Genomic DNA, 20,290 nt, shown 5'->3' on the forward strand with positions numbered 1-20,290 from the left:
TAATACACGTTCTTGGGGCGGGTAATCAACGCCAGTTAGGTCATATGAATTTCACGAGTTTAGTGTACTGTAGCCTTTTACAGTTATGCCCCTTAGGAATTTGAAAAACAGTCTGGAAAAAAGGGGTCGGCCCAGTTGTCTATCCTTAATTATGATCGGACCTGCTTCGAGGCCATCATAATTATTAATGTCGTTCATCTTTGTTGTTGAATTTTTTTTTTTACTTTTATGTTATAAAAGGAATGGCAATATTACTATATTATAGTATATTCTATACTTTCTTTAGAGTCTATCATGAATTATTTTAATGCAACGTTTATAAATACGTTGAAACTGTTGTCTATCACAGATTATTTAGCTTGACGAATAGGGCTATTGAGCACACAGATTATAGGCTTAAAAGTATCACGATTATGAAACTGTTGTCCGCATCTCTATAATATGTACCTTTACGAATTTATTAGTGTCTATCAAAGAAATATTTTAATTGATATTTATGTATGTCATACAAAAATAACCCTTTCATATACCATTTCTTTTATAGACATTTGAAGGTACATATTAACAAAATCAATTGATATATTTTATTTTTTGCATCAAATATGTTCTTTGATAATATAAAGAAAAGTACTTTGATCAAACAAGTGTAAGTGAGAAAGAAATAGAATTGGCTTCAATTGCCAATCAATATTTTTTGCTCACAGTCTGCAGTCTATCACAGATCAATGAGCAATTGCAATGACCAACAGTTAACACAAACGGTTCCGTGGGAGGGGGGTATGGCACACCCGGCACATGCCCCATCACTTAAGTCGCATTCTATTTCAAAGGAGTGGAAATTAATAAACTACACCTTTCAAATGCCATCATGTGCAGGCGACATGAACTCATAAAAACAACAAATTCAAACAGCGCAACTTCCTTTAATTATGTCCTCTTAATGTTTCTTCACCCGTAAATAAACAACAGTTTCCTCGTCTTCCAACAATATCATATACTGGTGAAAATGTATCCATCATCCGTGTGATATTTGTTGAAAAAAAGAAAAGCATACATGCCATAAAACTTAGAAAAAAGTTATTATCTCCAGTCTTGTAGCAGAACGCAATCCTTGAATATGTGCAAGATATGCCATGAAGTCAATATCACCACTACTTGAAGGCCACTGATGTGTTATATTCACTTGTATGTCTTTCTGATTTCTTCACAAATTGCTTACGTCTAGCGGACCCTTGGGGGAAGGGGTACGCCCCTTAGGTATGTCCTCTCTTAGGGAGCGGAGTACGCCCCTTAGGTATGCCCTCTCTTGGGGAGCGGAGTAAGCCCCTTAGGTGTGGCCTCTCTAACGTCTAATCCTGAATCCTCCCCTGCTTTTAAGATAAACTTTCATAACCAGTATCACTTATTACCTTATTATTATAATAAAATTCATTAAACTTATCTTGAAGCCATGTGATGGCAGATAAACAATGGTTAAAAGTTAATTGAACAGTAATGTTCATTTCTATTTCTTTATTGATAAGATTAATCCCAGTATAAAAGATTCATTTTATATTAGAAAATAAATAAAATATATATGTTTAGGAAATACAATTAAGAAAACCATGTTTTATGATAGACAATATTTTTTAATGTAAATGATACATAAGAAAAAATATTCTTATTGTCTATCATGAAATATATTTCTTATTGTCTATCATGAAAAATATTTCTTACTGTCTATCATGAATTATTTTTTTATTGTCTATCATGAAATATTTATCTGTCTATCATAAATTTTAATACATATATTTAATTTAAAATATTTCTTATTGTCTATCATGAAATTTTTTCTTACTGTCTATCATGAATTATTTTCATTATTATCTATCATGAAATATTTTTCTTACTGTCTCACTGTGTGGGAACGGACACCGGATATAGCTCAAAAAGTGATAAGTAAACAGACGGTTCCTAAAGTGGCCAACCATCCAGCCGGAAGAGATGCCTTTTGCGGTGGAGTTGGCGAAGAGGCGTAATGCGACTACAGTTGCAGTCAGGTTTGCGTAAGCTCAAGTGGACAACTTCGTCAACAAAGATATGTATTATTTTGCTCACTTTTTGTATAATTTTTTGTTCGCACTTTTTGGCTCAGCATTGTTTTCTTTTTAAATAATTCATCTTGAAAGAATGTTTTCACTATGTAGGTCACTTTATATTTCATAGCCTTATAGTGCATTAATTAAAATATTTGGATTACATTTTTAAAGGTTCTTATTAAATCAATAATTTGATTAAACATATCCATGATTCTTCGAATTAATGATTCTTTCTTTCCAAATACACGAAAATTGAAAAGGCATTTTCTGTTGGTTTTAGAAATTTTACAGTGAAAATGCTAAAAGGTGCCAGCATCCTTTCCCAAGATTTCTTTAACCGAACCCAAGTAACTGAAAATGTGTATTTCATTTTTTTTGTATGTCAACATATATAATTTTAAATAAAATGTTTTATATGAGGGAGGCTTCATTTTTATGATTCTGAATGTGGGTTATAATAAATTTCTAGGAAAGGCTCATGAAATAAGAGTGCAAAACAATATAAAACCTTAATTCATATTAATATATTTGTTAATTTATGAACGTAATTGAATTGATTTCAAATGAATTTTGTTTATTACGACTTTAATTCACATGATTAACAATCGTTTTTTTAATTATGATACTTGCTTATTTTATTTATAAACTGCTTATTGAAATAAGTTACTTCATCGGGTTTTCATATACACATCAATGTTACAGCGTCCACGGTTCCTGAAGTGGCCAACCATCCAGCCGGAAGAGATGCCTTTTGCGGTGGAGTTGGCGAAGAGGCGTAGTGTGACTACAGTTGCAGTCAGGTTTGCATAAGCTTAAGTGGACAACTTCGTCAACAAAGATATGTATTATTTTGCTCACTTTTTGTATAAGGGTTTGTTCGCACTATTTGGCTCAGCACTGCTTTCGTTAAAAACAAACAATCTTGAAAGAATCTTTTCACTATGTAGGTCACTTTATATTTCATAGCCTTATAGTGCATTAATTAAAATATTTGGATTACACTTTAAAAGGTTGTTATTATATCATTCATTTGATTAAACATATCAATGATTCTTCGAATTAATGATTCTCTATTTCCAAATACACGAAAATTGAAAAGGCATTTTCTGCTGGTTTTAGAAATCTTACAGTGAAAATGCTAAAAGGTGCCAGCATCCTTTCCCAAGATTTCTTTAACCGAACCCAAGTAGCGGAAAATGTGTATTTTATTTTCTTGTATGTCAACATATATATTTTGCAAATAAAATGTTTTATATTGGAGGGGTCTCATTTTTATAAGTCTAAACGTGGGTTATTATAAATTTCTAGGAAAGGGTCATGAAATGTGAGTGCAAAACAATATAAAACCTTAATTCATATTAATATTCTTGTTTATTTATGTACGTAATTTAATTGATTTCAAATGAATTTTGTTTATTACCACTTAAATTCACATGTTTAACAATCGTTTTCTAATTATGATACTTGCTTATTTTATATAAAAAACTGCTTATTAAAATAAGTTACTTCATCGGGTTTTCTTATAAACATCAATGTTACAGCGTCCACGGTTCCTGAAGTGGCCAACCATCCAGCCGGAAGAGATGCCTTTTGCGGTGGAGTTGGCGAAGTGGCGTTATGCAACTACAGTTGCAGTAAGATCTGCGTAAGCTTAAGTGGACAACTTCGTCAACAAAGATATGTATTATTTTGCTCATTTTTTTGTATAAGTTTTTTTGCACTAATTGGCTCAGCATTGTTTGTTTTTTTAAACAATTTATATTGAAAGATGTTTTCACTATGAAGGTCACTTTATATTTCATAGCCTTATAGTGCATTAATTAAAATATTTGGATTACACTTTAAAAGGTTGTTATTATATCATTCATTTGATTAAACATATCAATGATTCTTCGAATTAATGATTCTCTATTTCCAAATACACGAAAATTGAAAAGGCATTTTCTGTTGGTTTTAGAAATCTTACAGTGAAAATGCTAAAAGGTGCCAGCATCCTTTCCCAAGATTTCTTTAACCGAACCCAAGTAGCGGAAAATGTGTATTTTATTTTCTTGTATGTCAACATATATATTTTGCAAATAAAATGTTTTATATTGGAGGGGTCTCATTTTTATAAGTCTAAACGTGGGTTATTATAAATTTCTAGGAAAGGGTCATGAAATGTGAGTGCAAAACAATATAAAACCTTAATTCATATTAATATTCTTGTTTATTTATGTACGTAATTGAATTGATTTCAAATGAATTTTGTTTATTACCACTTAAATTCACATGTTTAACAATCGTTTTCTAATTATGATACTTGCTTATTTTATATAAAAAAACTGCTTATTAAAATAAGTTACTTCATCGGGTTTTCTTATAAACATCAATGTTACAGCGTCCACGGTTCCTGAAGTGGCCAACCATCCAGCCGGAAGAGATGCCTTTTGCGGTGGAGTTGGCGAAGTGGCGTTATGCGACTACAGTTGCAGTAAGATCTGCGTAAGCTTAAGTGGACAACTTCGTCAACAAAGATATGTATTATTTTGCTCACTTTTTTATAAGTTTTTGTTTTTACTATTTGACTCAGCATTGTTTTCTTTTTAAACAATTCATCTTGAAAGAATGTTTTCACTATGTAGGTCACTTTATATTTCATAGCCTTATAGTGCATTAATTAAAATATTTGGATTACATTTTTAAAGGTTCTTATTTAATCAATAATTTGATTAAACATATCAATGATTCTTCAGAAAATGCTTATTTCATTTTCTTGTGTTCATATATATTTATTTAATATTGTTTATTGGAGGGGCTTAGTCTGTATTATATGTTGTTTATTATAGACTGGTATGAAATGCTTATGAAGTGCAAGTTAAAAGCAATTCAAAAAAAGATTAAGATAATATGAATTAATTTGTTAATTGAGATTATAAAATGTTTTTAATTGAATTTGAATGATATTTGTGTTCTAGCTCTTTAATTCATATGATTAACATTTGTTTTTTTTCGTTGATAAAACTTGACTAAAGTATATATTTAACGGTTTTTTAATATAAGTGACTGCGTTCGTTCAATGTTTCAGCATGTGTCCTACCATCCGGTTTGTAATCGATGCCCCATGCATTAAGCTTTGGATGACATGTCAAGTATGATAGTTAGACAGAAGCAGGTGAGCATTGTGTATAAAAATGGTTTAAAATTAATGATACAAAAATGATTCGGTTATACATGGTCAATTGTAATATTGAGGAAAAATGCTTAGTCGCTGTACAGGGGATACTAGTGTTATTGATTGTCAATTCAGTGTTGCAAAAATCGTATTGTTTCTAGCTTGACCTTTCGAAGAAAAAGGAGGGCTATACTTACCGTTTAAGCATTGTTGTCAGCGCTCATACTTAACAGCGTTGAACCATCACACAATTAGGTTACATACCTCCATATCATATTAAATACAAATTGTGGCCCCTGATAGACCTAGGAACCTTTGGTTTTATTTTGGGCACAGTTTTTTTCTTCATTTTTAAGGGAATTTTGGATTTTTATACTCTTCATTTAGAAGACTTGACACAATTGTTAACGACCATCAAACACTAGCGTTACATACATCCATGTTATCGACTTAGAAACTTTTGAGTTTTACTCAGATATAAAATGACGTTCATCAAATGAATTTCATTCTTAAGTGTTGTTCACGGCCATCTAACAATAAGAAAACATAATTCCATATTATCCTAAATACAAATTATTACCCTTTGTAATTACCATTGACCGACTTTATTTTTAATCATGATGATGACCTTTAACTTAACCCTCACTTGACCCATATGTGGTTCAATATTTCAGTGTCCAGGGAACCGGGAGTGTCCCACCTTGCAACTCGAAGTGATACCTCTTGCAACCTGAACGATGCTCCATCAGTGGCATTTGCAATGGTACGAATTGAACAAAACATTGCTTGATTGAATTTTAGAACTATAATAAAGATATTACATGTATTTAATATCATAATTGAAATATCACTCTAGATCGTTCAAATGGCATTTGTACAACAAAGATATAAACTTTAATTGATATTAAAGTTAATGTAAAAAATATAATAAAGATGGTTAAAACGATCATTGTAGTGCTGTTGGTGATAATGCTGATCTTTTTATGTTAAAAGATAATGATTTTGTCATCAAGATACCTAAAGATGATTTATATTTTTTAAGCCCGAAGGCCGCACAAACCTGTCTTCCATTAAGCACTTTTGGCCATGGGTGACAACTTAGTGATGACACAAAGGGTAACACCTTACTGATGACACAATGGCTTGATTGCTTAAACTGGGTCAGGCCTCTTCACGGGAAACACAATGGAAAATGAAATATTCAATACATTGACGCTCTATTTTTGCGCCTTGTGTTGATAGATAAGACTTTTACGTTTATGTGGCAACTTTATATTTATGACATTATAATGGTGATGTTGCATTTTTATACTGAAGTGACTTTCATATGTTGATTTGACATTATTAAGTTTATGTGACATTCTAATGTTATTGGAATTCTTATTTTGATGTAACCTTCTAATTGCGATGTGACATAACATGTAAGTTATTGCGCGAGTACTTTAAGATACAGGCCTCAATTTCTCGAAACTTATAAGTCACTTATAACAGGATTAAGCTGAGCTCATTATTTTTGTTTTCCACTAATTTGCATAACATTTACTTCTTTAAGAGTTTTCATACTTAAGATTGGAGTTATGATTATGATTATCACAATGAACCTTTTTTCATTTATAAAAAATCAATTTTAGTATGTATTTTACTTATTGAAATAAGCTGCTTAAGCCTGTTAAGTTTAAGAAGTTTCGAGGATTGGGGCCAGGTGTAAATTGTTATGTTGTCATTAAACTTCATGTTGTATACACCCTTATTTTTGATATTTTACAATGTTTATATTTGATGTTGTATATGAATCATAAATTTGAAACCAGGCCCCAATTTCTCGAAACTTCGTAAGTCTCTCATAACAGGATTAAGCTAAGCTCACTATTTTTGTTTTCCACGAATTTGCATAATATTTACTTCTATTAGAGTTTTTATACTTAAGATTGGAGTTATGTTTATGATATTATCACAATGAACCTTTTTTCATTTATAAAAAATCAATTTTAGTATGTATTTTACTTATTGAAATAAGCTGCTTAAGCCTGTTAAGCTAAAGAAGTTTCGAGAAATTGGGGCCAGGTGTAAATTGTTATGTTGTCATTGAACTTCTTGCTGTATACACCCTTATTTTTGATATTGTACAATGTTTATATTTGATGTTGTATGTGAATCATAAATTTGAAACCACAGGTGTAAATTGTTATGTTGTCATTGAACTTCATGTTGTATACACCCTTATTTTTGATATTGTACAATGTTTATATTTGATGTTGTATGTGAATCATAAATTTGAAACCACAGGTGTAAATTGTTATGTTGTCATTGAACTTCATGTTGTATACACCCTTATTTTTGATATTGTACAGTGTTTATATTTGTATGTAAATCATAAATTTGAAACCACTTTCCATTTGTTCCTGTTTTACATACCTTAACATGTGTTTCTTTGTCGGCTGCATTTCATCTCTTAATAACCTTTTCGCTTGGTATTGTATATGTGTTGTTATGTTTAGGTAAACACGTCATCATTTTGGAAAATAAATGATAAGTTACATGAACATGATATTGTATTATTCAGCAGATGGGACCCGACATAGCAACTTGAAACCTAATTTGAATATTTTGCAGTCTTGTTTTGTATCATACTATATTGATTTTGTTTTTAACTTAATTAATGTTAAAATTATATTTGTGTTATGTTTAATTCTGTGATGACCTAATCATTTAGTTTTTGGGAATACCCAGTTAAGGTATTGAGAAAGGTCCAAATGTGAATTGGTTACCCTACAGGACAAGTGTTTGCGTGCAACCACTTTCTAGCCAGGAAAGTTACCTCATTTTAAGAAGCCCGACATGGACCTTGTAGTGGCACTCTTATTCAAAATAAATCAATACATGCAAATTAATTACAATCATAAATTTTGATAATAAACCTTTCACTACTTACTTAATAATGCATTTAACTGATTGTAACCGTGCATTTAATAGGTGAAAACGCCAAAAAAATGTTGGTGAGTGCTAAAAGATTTACTGTGATCCACTGTGGTATCATAAGGTAGAGAGACCGTGTCTTCTGTACTTTTCTTTCCAATTAAACTCGGTATCCATCATAAGAACTATTCTTTTAGACATTTATTAATCGTTTTTGGTATATTAAAATAATTGTATTTATTGTGGTAATTCTTATTTGGGGTAAGAGTTCATCTTTAATTGTGTCTACTACCAAAGCATGGAATAAAAATATACAAGAAATTACACTTATCAACGTTCTACCCAATGCGAGAAGGTGGACATATGGGGGATTTAAGACAGCGCATGAATCCTGACAGGTGGGATTTTGAAATATAATAATCACATGACGCAGAAAACATCATTTAAAATATTCTCACTACGTCATTCTTGAAACTATTGATATCATTTTAGCGAATCTACTTGAAATCTTTCCAATATCCCTGATATATGCAATCAGCCGAACGACATTATGTGTTGAGTCATTTGGTATACTTCTTTGGATATATAAGTGAAGTCATTATATATATATTCACCTAAATGTGTACAGTTTCAGATATTTAATAGATACAAAATATGAAATTGGTGTTCGTCCCAGCGAAACGGTTTTTACGCCTGTAAGAGGACACTTTTGGAAAAAAACACGAGTATCTGTATCTGACTTATACGACGATGAGTGTATTGCATATATATGTGAGCAAATAAATACATTAATAAATAAATACTGATTTATAAATAGATAAATAAAAATATTTTCCGAAAGATAATAATTAGATTATTATCAGGGCTTTTCTAAATACAATGTATTGACACGTTGGAGTACCGAAACTTACGTGCACGGTCCGCTTACAACCGTAAGATGACACTTTTTCAATAGCTCTGCTGCGGTTTAGTCATATAATCAATCATCTGGCCAAGTTATACAAAAAGACCTGCCAAAGCAACCCTTTGGAAGGAATTATGTGCATTATCAATTGGCTCTCCGGTGGCACAAGGGTGACATGACTGATTGTGTATGTGCGCGCGACAAACAAAGTCAGCGTGCGCACGAGATACTACAATTTAAACCATCGTGAACATCAACAACAGCAGCATTTGTATTGACAACATCGCGACTCATAACAATAAATAAAATTTATGTTATGATTGGATGTCTCATTATTTAATTGTATTGATTATATGAACTTATTGTTAACATTGCCCTGGTTCTGTATAGGTTTACCTGATAAAAGGGTATTGTTTTATGTGATCACTTGCATGTTCGTCTGGCGTGTTACTTCTCGAACCAAATTCGCTGTTAACAGAAGACTGAACAAATCAATAGGTGTCTCTACTTCCCCAGTTAAATGACCAGGTCCTGCTTCTTTATGAAAAGTTAAATTTTCAACATTCTCCGGCGGAAAACAACGGAACCATGGTGGAAAGTATTCCTTTACACGTGCAATGACGTATGGATAGTGCTGACGTAGAAGCACGTATCACGAAAGCGCGAGAGTAGTTGAATAACTTACTAATTACATTCATCATTAATTAATTACTTGGTTTAATGGGTATTATATCATTAATGTCATAATGTCACAATAGCCATTATTATTATTATTAATATGAACTAAGGCGCTGCCTCTACGGGCTTGAAGTGTTATTGCCGGACACTTTAAGTTTACTTAATGAATAAGTGAAACATATTAGAAGTAAAAGGGAAACGTGTTTTTGTATATGTTAATAAAACTTATTATTATTATTATTATTATTATTATTATTATTATTATTATTATTTATTATTCTTATTATTATTATTATTATTATTATTATTATTATTATTATTATTATTACGAAGACAGTGCCATGTGCGTATTTGTGCTTTATAAATGCTGAAATAACGTCGTACAGTATAAATTGATATTGATATGTAGCATAACGTATAGTTAATATATTAATATAATATGTTTAAAAGTACTAAAAAGCAAGACCAAAAATAGTAATGACAAAAAACGTGGGAAACGAAATGACGTCGCCTGCGTCTTGGAGCGGTTCGGCACGGGCGGATATGACGTAACAGACGATAAACAACTTATATACGGTGACAGTTTCCTTGGTAAATGTTGCCGTCTATATGATATTTGCAACTTTTATGACCCAAACAAAATAGGCCCAAAATAGACCCGTGGCATTCAACGTAGTATATAAAAATAGGCCCAAAATAGGCCCTTGGCACAGGGATGGTTAAATAACACGTAAATAATAAATTCACGGAAATGACGTCATCATAACAAGTTGTAAAAAAATGACGCTCTTATACATTTTAACAAACATGAATTATTTTAACAGTATTTCTTAAGCAATATTCAAAAAAAAAATTATCAAACGATGTCAAATTAAAATTCACGTCTTATGGTACAATTTTCATCAAGATGGTTTGTGTGAACTTTGGAAAACTTCAAATTTGCTTTGACGTCGGCGCAAAAAATCGAGTTACAAAGAGGAAAAAGACGGAACTTTAACTTAAAAGATGGGAAATCAACAGTGAACAATCATTTTGCCAACAACCATACCGTTTATGACAAATTCAACAAAATCGAACAACAATTCCACAGGAGATATAACGTAAACGCTTGATAGTGTTCGGATCCCGGCGTAGAAATTACCGAAGAGGGACTTACAAGCTTAGTAAAAAGGAAGAGTTAATTATTTTTTCAACATATGTGGAGAGTCACTTTTTCTTCTGGACGTACTGGTGAGACATTTAATTTCGTTTTAATACAGGAGCTAACAGTCTAGTCGTTCAAGATGGTGGGTTTTAGTGGAATATTAGTCGCCTGTATACTTCTTCAAATATATTTAAAAGCAGTGGAATACAACGATACCAACCAGCCTTAAACAAAACATAAATATTCTCCAGGCGAAAAAACACATGTCAACTGTTTCGACTCTACAAAAAAAAAGTATTTTCACGTTTGAAATTCTTTCGTACCTTTCGCCCCCAGTGGTTGAAGTGGCACCCAGCCATTTTGTATCCTCCATGAGAACTATTAAAAACCTTCAGAAGTATTATGCCAAGGTTAATCCAAGATATATATTTTTCGTGTTCCTTCTACTAAGTGGTGACGTGCACCCTCATCCTGGACCTATTGAACAGGACAAGTATGCTGATAATTCGGGATTTTCAAATATGAAAAAAGGGAGACAACCTAAATTTCCTTGTTCAGTTTTTGGAAAAGGTGTAACTGCCCGTAGTAAAGCTGTCAACTGTGATTTTTGTGAAATCCGGACACATATAAGATGCTCAGGTTATATAAGTGATTCTTTTTACTCAAACGTATGCAAATCTAATGGATCTTTCTATTTCACTTGTCGGATATGTACTTTTAAATTATTACCTTTTTATCTTTGTGATGATTTAAACGATATTCATGATAGAATTCTGCCAGATTTACATGACAATAGTTTTGCTGAATCTTGTAGTAATTTTAACTGCTTTGAACTTAAAGGACTTCATTTTATTCATTTCAACATACGATCTCTATTACCAAAGTTGCCCGAAGTGAGACATTTAATGTCAAAATAGAGATTTGCAGCCATAGCGTTTTCAGAGACCTGGCTGGACAATTCAGTTATGGACTCGGAAATACAAATTCAAGGATACAATGTGATCAGAAAGGACCAGAACAGACAAGGTGGTGGAGTATGCTTATACGTTAATGAAGATCTGGCGTTCACCGAAAGACGGGACCTAGAAAAGGACAATCTTGAAGCAGTGTGGGCTGATATTTTATTACCAAAAACCAAACCTATTTTAATAGGGTCATGTTATAGACCACCTAAACAAACAGATTTTGTTGATATTTTTGAAAATGTTTTATCTATGGTTAGATCTGACACAGAATGGTACATCCTTGGTGATTTTAACATTTGTTTTTTTGCAAAGAAATCAGCTCTTTTTAAAAGGTTTGAACAAGTTCTTAATATCTTTAATCTAAAACAGATCATAAATGACCCTACCAGAATCTCAGAGTCCTCCTCTTCTGTGTTAGATCACATTTTATATAGCCATCAAAACAAGATCGTTCAGTCTGGTACTCTTCCGATAGGTCTCAGTGATCATTTGCCTGTATTTTGTACACGTAAAACACAGAAAGGGACGTACAATATGCATAAGAATGTTGTTATAAGATCTTTGAAACATTACAATGTAGATCATTTTATTCACAAACTTAAACTTTGCGATTGGTCAAACATGTTTATTGCAAAAACTGTAGATAATTCATGGCTGTCTTTTAAAGAAACATTTCTGTCAGTTTTGAACACTGTTGCTCCTGTTAAGGAAGTCAGACTAAAACAAAGAAGTGAACCATGGTTAGATTCTAACATTCTGGAACTCATCAGTCAAAGAGATGCTTTTTATTTCAAATTAAAAAAATCCAAACAGAAGGAGATGTTAGATAAATATCGTTTTTACAGAAACCTTGTTCAGAAAGAAGTAATTAAGGCCAAGTCAGAATATATGTCGAACAAGCTGGAAGAAAATAAAAATGATCCAAAAAAGCTGTGGTCAGATTTTAAAAAATCTTGGATATAGTAGTAAAAGTAAATCTTCTCCAAATATTGTTTTGAACATTGATGATGAAAATTGTTTTAAACCATGTAAGATTGCAAATCACTTTAATACTTTTTTACTACTGTGGCCTCAACTTTAGTAAAAAAAACTACCTTTGCCCTTCAATTTGTTTAACTATGAGTCTGGCTGTTTTAAACGATTTTATAAAGATAGAAATCCTGACTCTGTTAAATCTAAACTTCACACTGTTAGTGAAGAATACATTTACAAGGAACTATGTAAACTAAATTGTTCAAAAAGCACAGGGTTAGATAACATTCCTGCAAGATTTTTAAAAGATGCTGCACCATTTTTAAAGATACCAGTAGCATTTCTGATAAACAGCTCTATCACAAGTAACATTGTACTATCTGAACTCAAAAATGCTAAAGTAAAACCATTGTTTAAGAAAAACAACAGATCTGATGTTTCAAACTATCGACCTGTAAGCATACTATGTATAGTTTCAAAAATCTTAGAAAGAGTTGTATACAACCAACTAGAATCTTTTCTTGTTAAACATGGATTATTATACGAACTTCAGAGTGGTTTTAGATGTAACTATTCAACTGACTCCTGCCTAATTCATTTGGCCGACCATATAAAAGAACAAAATTCCAAAGGTCTGTATACAGGAATGATCATGCTGGATCTTCAAAAGGCGTTTGATACCGTAGATCACAAAATTCTATGTCAGAAGTTAAAAGATATTGGTGTGGATTCAATTGAGTGGTTTCAATCATATTTATCTGGAAGTAAACAAGTTGTCAATGTAAATAATACAACGTCTGAATTCATGAACATCTCTTGTGGCGTTCCTCAAGGAAGCATACTTGGACCGTTGCTGTTTTTATGCTATGTCAATGATATGAGTATAAGCATAAGTGAAAAATGTAAATTAATATTATATGCAGATGATAGTGCTATCCTTTTCTCACACAAAGATCCGTCGGTTATTAGTAATGTACTCGGCAAGGAACTTGAAAACTGTAGTAAGTGGTTAGTTGACAAACTGTCTTTGAATCTTGGAAAAACAGTATGTATTTTATTTGGGTCTAAAAGAAAACTAACAAAAGTTGATAGCTTTAATGTAAACTGCAATGGCCATATCATAAAACCTAAACAATCTGTTAAATATCTTGGAAGTATACTGGACAATGATCTCAGTGCTGCATCTATTGTTAACAATATCGTCAGTAAAGTTAATTCTAGGCTAAAAAATTTATATAGACAAAATCGTTTTTTAGATATGAATCTAAGAAGATTGTTATGTCACTCCTTAATACAATGTCATTCTGACTATGCATCGACATCTTGGTACAGTGGTATATCTAAACAATCCAAGAACAGATTACAGGTCACTCAGAACAAAGTTGTCAGATTTATTTATGGCTATGATTGTAGAACTTCCCTGAAAGTCTTGGCTTTCAGTGATATTGGATGGCTTAATATAGAAAATAGGATAAAGCAACTACGACTAAATCATGTACATAAAATCTTTAATAGCAAATGCCCATCATACTTACATGAACATTTTACTTTAGTCTCATCCACACATTCTTACAACAGTAGACATAGTGCTGGAAATTTTAAAGTGCCACAGGCTGACAGTTCTATATTAAATACTTTCTTTTATCAAGCAATCCAGGACTGGAACAGTCTTCCAATAAAGTTAAAAGAATTGAAAAATAAGAATACTTTTAAAAAAGAAGTGAAATCACATCTCATTGTTGGTATGAAATGTGCAGAAATGGAAGATTTCCTATTTTATTAATTGTTATTCATTTAATCTTGCATATCAGTCCATATATTTTTGTCATATTATGCTAAAGTGTCATATGGTTTTAACAGTCGGTTGCATTATAACTGTAAAAGTTTGATATCAAACATTTAATCATTCTTTAACTGGTCAAGAGTACATGCATGTTATTTTTGTATAAGAAAACCTAATTTAAACAGCTTACAATTGAGATCTTGGCAAATAATTATATTTGTCATAAGGACCCCATTGGAAATAAGTTGAATAACTTTAATGGGTTATCCTGTGTTATATATTTGTCACATTGAATTAAATCTTTATTAACGCACTTATATATCCAAAGCATTCTAATGATGTTGTGCTTTAGTATATATATCATCACTAATACTTTGTTAATCAGTCTGTGTTATAACTTTATGAGATATTTGGTTTGTTACTATGACATATATATGCACGAATAAATCTATCTATCTATAACATTAACGTTTCTTATGATAAATTGGTTGAACGTTACCACTATGAATTCGATGAAGTGACCATATCTTGCGTTGAAGTATAAATAATGTGGTATAAATTTAGCACACATTTTCAGCAAGTTCTTGAAATTACATAGTATCCAGCTGAAAAATAATAAAGATGGAAAGCATGATATGGTAAAACCATGCCGTTTTAATAACGCGTCCTAAAAGGGGAGGGGGTGGGGGTTATAGACCCAGTTTTACCGGAAAGGTCAAATAATTTTGGAAAAAACACATAATTGCGTTAAATATATAAGCGCTATTTTCCTTAATATATGTTGTGTCAAATACATTGCACAAAAACAATCCCCGAATAAAAGAAGTATAACTTTGCATATAGGTTGTTGGATAAAATGTGCATTCGTGCAAGTCTAATTCTGTTGAATAAAGAATTCACCAAACGGTCAAATGCATTGTACTGCTCTTGTTTCAAACAAGTTGTAACAACCCGTCGATAGTACCACGAAAGGTGCCGTGTTGGGTGATTGTAAGCAATGGCTGCCACAGACTGGGTTACATCTGCCATTAACATCAGCGGCTGACAATAGTCAAAACAATTGATTGAATAGCAATGAAGTCGACTTTAAATGGAATTTAGGTTTTAGTACATTCTACTTAATCAGACGGCAGAATTGAGTCATTTGAAATAAGGATTAGGTTATGGACAGACTGCACTTTGCAAACTATTAGTCGTATATGTCGTACAATTATCGGGACTCCATCTTAATATAGGCACTCCAGTCTAAACAATAGGTTATTACTGGACTCAGCTGCTCCTTTCCTTACTTGCCTTATCTCATTAAGCTATATTCAGTTGAACTATGTGTACGCTTAAAGCTAGTCATTATAACCATAATACTTCGTGAACGAAATATTGTTGTCCGTTGTTATTTTAATATGCGTAGCTTCAATTTCAAAAGGTCATGACAAGATAACACTACTTGACGACATACATATAACACCTTCATCGTCTTAGTTGATGCGCTGAGAAAACATGCCATTAAATGCCGTTAAAGCGGAGCTGGGCAACTTGAAACAAAATTATGCAATTAAATGGTTCAACATGGAATAGATTAGGAAATAACATAATCGATACACTTATCCGATATAGCATTTTAACATTTTTAACATAATTTCTTTTTTCTGTAATTTTCAGATAGATACTTAATCCATAATCTTTCGTTTTCATTAATCAACGTCAACGACAAAATCATCTAGAGACTCTTAGAAACAAAATGTAACACGATACATTTTGCCAATAAGGACATGGCGACTGTTCTTAAGAAGTATGCGGCTAATGAATGACAACATTACACGTTCGATCAAAAGAAAAATCAAATTAAACAACGCAACAAACGTCCAACGAAAATGCTCATAATTTAATACTTCAGTCTAAACGGTTTTATCTTACACCGATTGTAAAACAAGCTATTAGAACATTTTATTTATCACGCTCGTTAGCGCGATTATTTGCGAGAGTGAGGTCTGTGCAGGAAACAAGAGTACCCCGAGGACACCAACCTGTCCGGCTTGTTGACTGCATACTTGTTACAACGATCAAGGTTGCGATCGAAAATTTTAATCGTGTTATAGTTCATTGTTATATTTTCCTTTGTAAATTTAACGATTTAATGAATTGTCGTGCTAGATAAGTGTGTCGTGGGCAGTGTGTGTTTACCACGTGATAAATTGCGTCATAAATGCTACTTCGGAAGGCAAATCTTGCTCCGAATGAAGACTTTAAACAAAGATAACTTCAATATTTCTTCACCATTTTAAATGAAACACAGCGCACTCTACGCGGCTTACGGAGCCCACCTTTCGGTCTTTTACCAGAGTTTGATCAAGAGTTTAGTTTCTTAAAACACTCCAACAAACCTTTTTACAAAACGGCCGTTTGACGAAGCACTGTCAAAACATTATTTTGGAAACCGGTTTGTCGAAGTGTTTGATGAAACTAATCACCTTATCAAACTCCGGTAATAAAACGAAGGCGGGGCTCTTTAAGCGGCATAGACTGCCCTTTTTCATTTAAAATAGTGTAGTTAAATAAAGTTATCTTTGTTTTAAGTCTTCATTTTAAGTAAAATGTTGCCTTCCGACGTAGCATATATGACGTAATTTATCACGTGGTATACACACACTGTGTTGATGAGGGATATGAGCGAGAATGGACGAGAAGTGCTTGACGGTTAAAGGCGTTTTTCACTATAAAGGCTGGACCCGTGCTTTAATGGTTACATACATATGTCAACCGAAAGGTAATAGGTTTCATATCCCCCCACTCACCATTAAAATATTTTTCATTGTCGGAGAGTATAAATCTGCGGAAGTTAAACGCCGTCCTGTGTGATAGTGTAAGACAACACTAACGTTAAAGAACCATTATAGCTCGTCTATCTTCAAAATGTGCAATAACATAACAAGACCTATACTCTCACTAGCGTCGTAATACACTCATAATGTAACCTTCGGTTTGTGAGTTAATAAACGTATAGTACATAAAAAAAAACCACACAACTTCAAAAATAATATAATTACAATTTAAAATGCAATAAAAGAGAATGGTCAAGCCTAATAAAATAAAATTTGTTTTAATGAGTTTAAGATATGACTACATTAAAATAGGAGTGAATAGTGTTTGTCGACGTGTAGTATCAATATGACTTGGATAACTTATGCCCTGTTTTAGCATTTAAAAAAAATAATGTTGGTACACACGGTGGAGTAAAACTACACTGCAGCCGATCGGCGCGTACAATTAAGTCTTTACGGTTCGCTGCTCGAAACTTTTTTTGCAACAATGGACATTGTCTGGTTGGCGGTGTCACTAGACCTGTCATATTTCCAACTGGCGCAGTCTAAAGTTCCAGGTTTGTATTGCGAGCAAATAATTGAAACCTAAATGGTGCTTAGTGATATGGCACTAATGCGAAAAGAAAATGGGCTGATTGGCCTATTGAACCTTACCAATTTGACATTGCAATGTACTGATGGCATTCTTATCAGTCTTATCAATTATGATTATAATACTGTGTTATCTCTCTCACCTATTTTACTGTGTGAGAGGCATTCACGAAAAGAACCTACTAACATCGGGATGTGGACTCTCTTGTTCATGGTTTTGAGTTGCTTGGTTCTCATTAACGGAGAGGAAAAGAGAATTCTGTTACAATCCCCACCACGGCACCTTCGTCACTCCTGTCAATGGGACTTACCAGTTCACCATAACAACGTGCTCACATGGCGGGCACTTTAACACCCTCGACCTAGTAGTGAATACTGAGGTTGTAGGCAGAGTGATTGGCGGAGATAATGGCTTCGACGAATGCACATCAAAAACATTTTACGTTAGACTGAACTCTGGCGACGATGTCTACGTTAGGCATCAAACATCAGGAGACTACATTTACGCTGCTGGAGGCATGGGCTTGCCTGTATTTGGAGGAGTGCTATTGCATACAAATTAAATCAATATTCCAGTGAATTTACATACCTTTTACATCGGAGTATCGATGGAAACCTTCACATCAATAAAACAATATTATTATTATTATTATTATTATTATTATTATTATTATTATCATTATTTTTATTATTATCAATAATATTATTAGTTTTATTATTATTTTTTATTTTGAATTTTATTTTTTATTATTATGACTATCATTATTATCATTATTATTACTGTTATTATTATCATTATTATTATTATTATTATTATTATTATTATTATTATTATTATTATTATTATTATTATAATTACTATTATTATTATTATTATTATTATTATTATTATTATTATTATTATTATTATTATTATTTTATTATTATTATGACTATCATTATTATTATTATAATAATTATGAGTCTTCAGTGATAGAAATACACACTGGCGCACTTAATAATAATTATTATTATTATTATTATTATTATTATTATTATTATTATTTTATTATTATCATGACTATCATTATTATTATTATGATAATTATGAGTCTTCAGTGATAGAAATACACACTGGCGCACGTTAACAAGCCATCCGTGCACTATGGCCCGCAAACGAACAGTACTGAGTCGACGTAAAAAAGGTATACACCCGCCTCGGGTTAATTCACACAAATATGCAGCACGAGTTATGAAACTATGCCAATAAGATAATTTCAATTAACGACTAAGATCTTTAATGAAGCGACTATGTTATACATTTTTAATAATACATACCTGCACAAAAAGCATATTTAGAAACCTTGGCAAAACTGTTTGACGCCCTTTTGTTTCAAAGTGTTCTTAGGGAGATACTGGTCCACCCCCCTGTTTCGCATGGTGGTGTGCGTTTAGTGAACTTTATTGTCGAATTTCTTCATTCAGAGATGCTGTTAATGCAACTTATTGACCCAAGTATATAATTAGTCTGCATATGCTTTGTATTTCCAGAGTTATCTCTTGCTAGACTTAAAGTTTGCGATTACTTATTACTAAAGCCTGATATAATTCAATAATGGAAAGTCTGATAACACTGCATCTTATGCTAAAATCATATTTCACAAAGCTGTTTACAAACATAGATTTGTGTTTTACACACAATACTTATACTTGTTATTTCGCTTTTCGTGCTTGATATGTACTGATTTGTTGTCTTTATCTATGTGTTTTATATGTATATATTTTGAAACCTCATATAATTTGTTCCATTTGGTTATTCTTCTCTATTTACATTATTGATTGTTATTCCAAATGGTCAGTGTAAACCTGTGTAGCACAGTGGATCAAACATCGTTTCGAGCCCGGTCTCCGACTCCATTTTTTACATTTGAGTATTATTTTTTTACAATTATGATATCAAAGAGTTAAACATTTTATTAGATAATTGTCCTGAGATTAGTTACAGAAAAAAACTTCTTTTGTTGCCAATCTGGTGTAAAGTCACTTTAATGATTTATAATTTATGGTGGGGTAGGGTGGGGTAAGTGCACACATATATATTCCGGCCAATATTCTTTGCCAGTGTCATAATCATGCAGAGTGATTGAACTTTCTGAGCGAGTGTTTGCTGAGTTTGGTTGTTGGCGGACTATTGATTGGATTCTGGAGCTCTGTTTGTGCCCTTTTTCTGACATTTCAGAATAGAACAGTCCGTTTACGGTCAAATGACCAACTGACTGTAGATAAACATCGCGTGTTCAACTACCT

At 32.3% G+C, this 20,290-nt stretch overlaps 1 long non-coding RNA gene across 1 annotated transcript; it reads left to right on the forward strand.

Annotated features, from left to right (window-relative positions):
* The first annotated feature begins 62 nt into the window (after window positions 1-62).
* LOC128220021 (uncharacterized) lies at window positions 63-7,725 on the forward strand. Its single transcript, XR_008258714.1, has 3 exons — window positions 63-5,232; window positions 5,907-5,995; window positions 6,275-7,725. It is a non-coding gene; the product is annotated as an uncharacterized LOC128220021 (long non-coding RNA).
* The last annotated feature ends 12,565 nt before the right edge of the window (window positions 7,726-20,290 follow it).

The sequence above is a fragment of the Mya arenaria genome, chromosome 15, assembly GCF_026914265.1.
Source record: "Mya arenaria isolate MELC-2E11 chromosome 15, ASM2691426v1".
Taxonomy (NCBI): Eukaryota; Metazoa; Mollusca; class Bivalvia; order Myida; family Myidae; genus Mya; species Mya arenaria.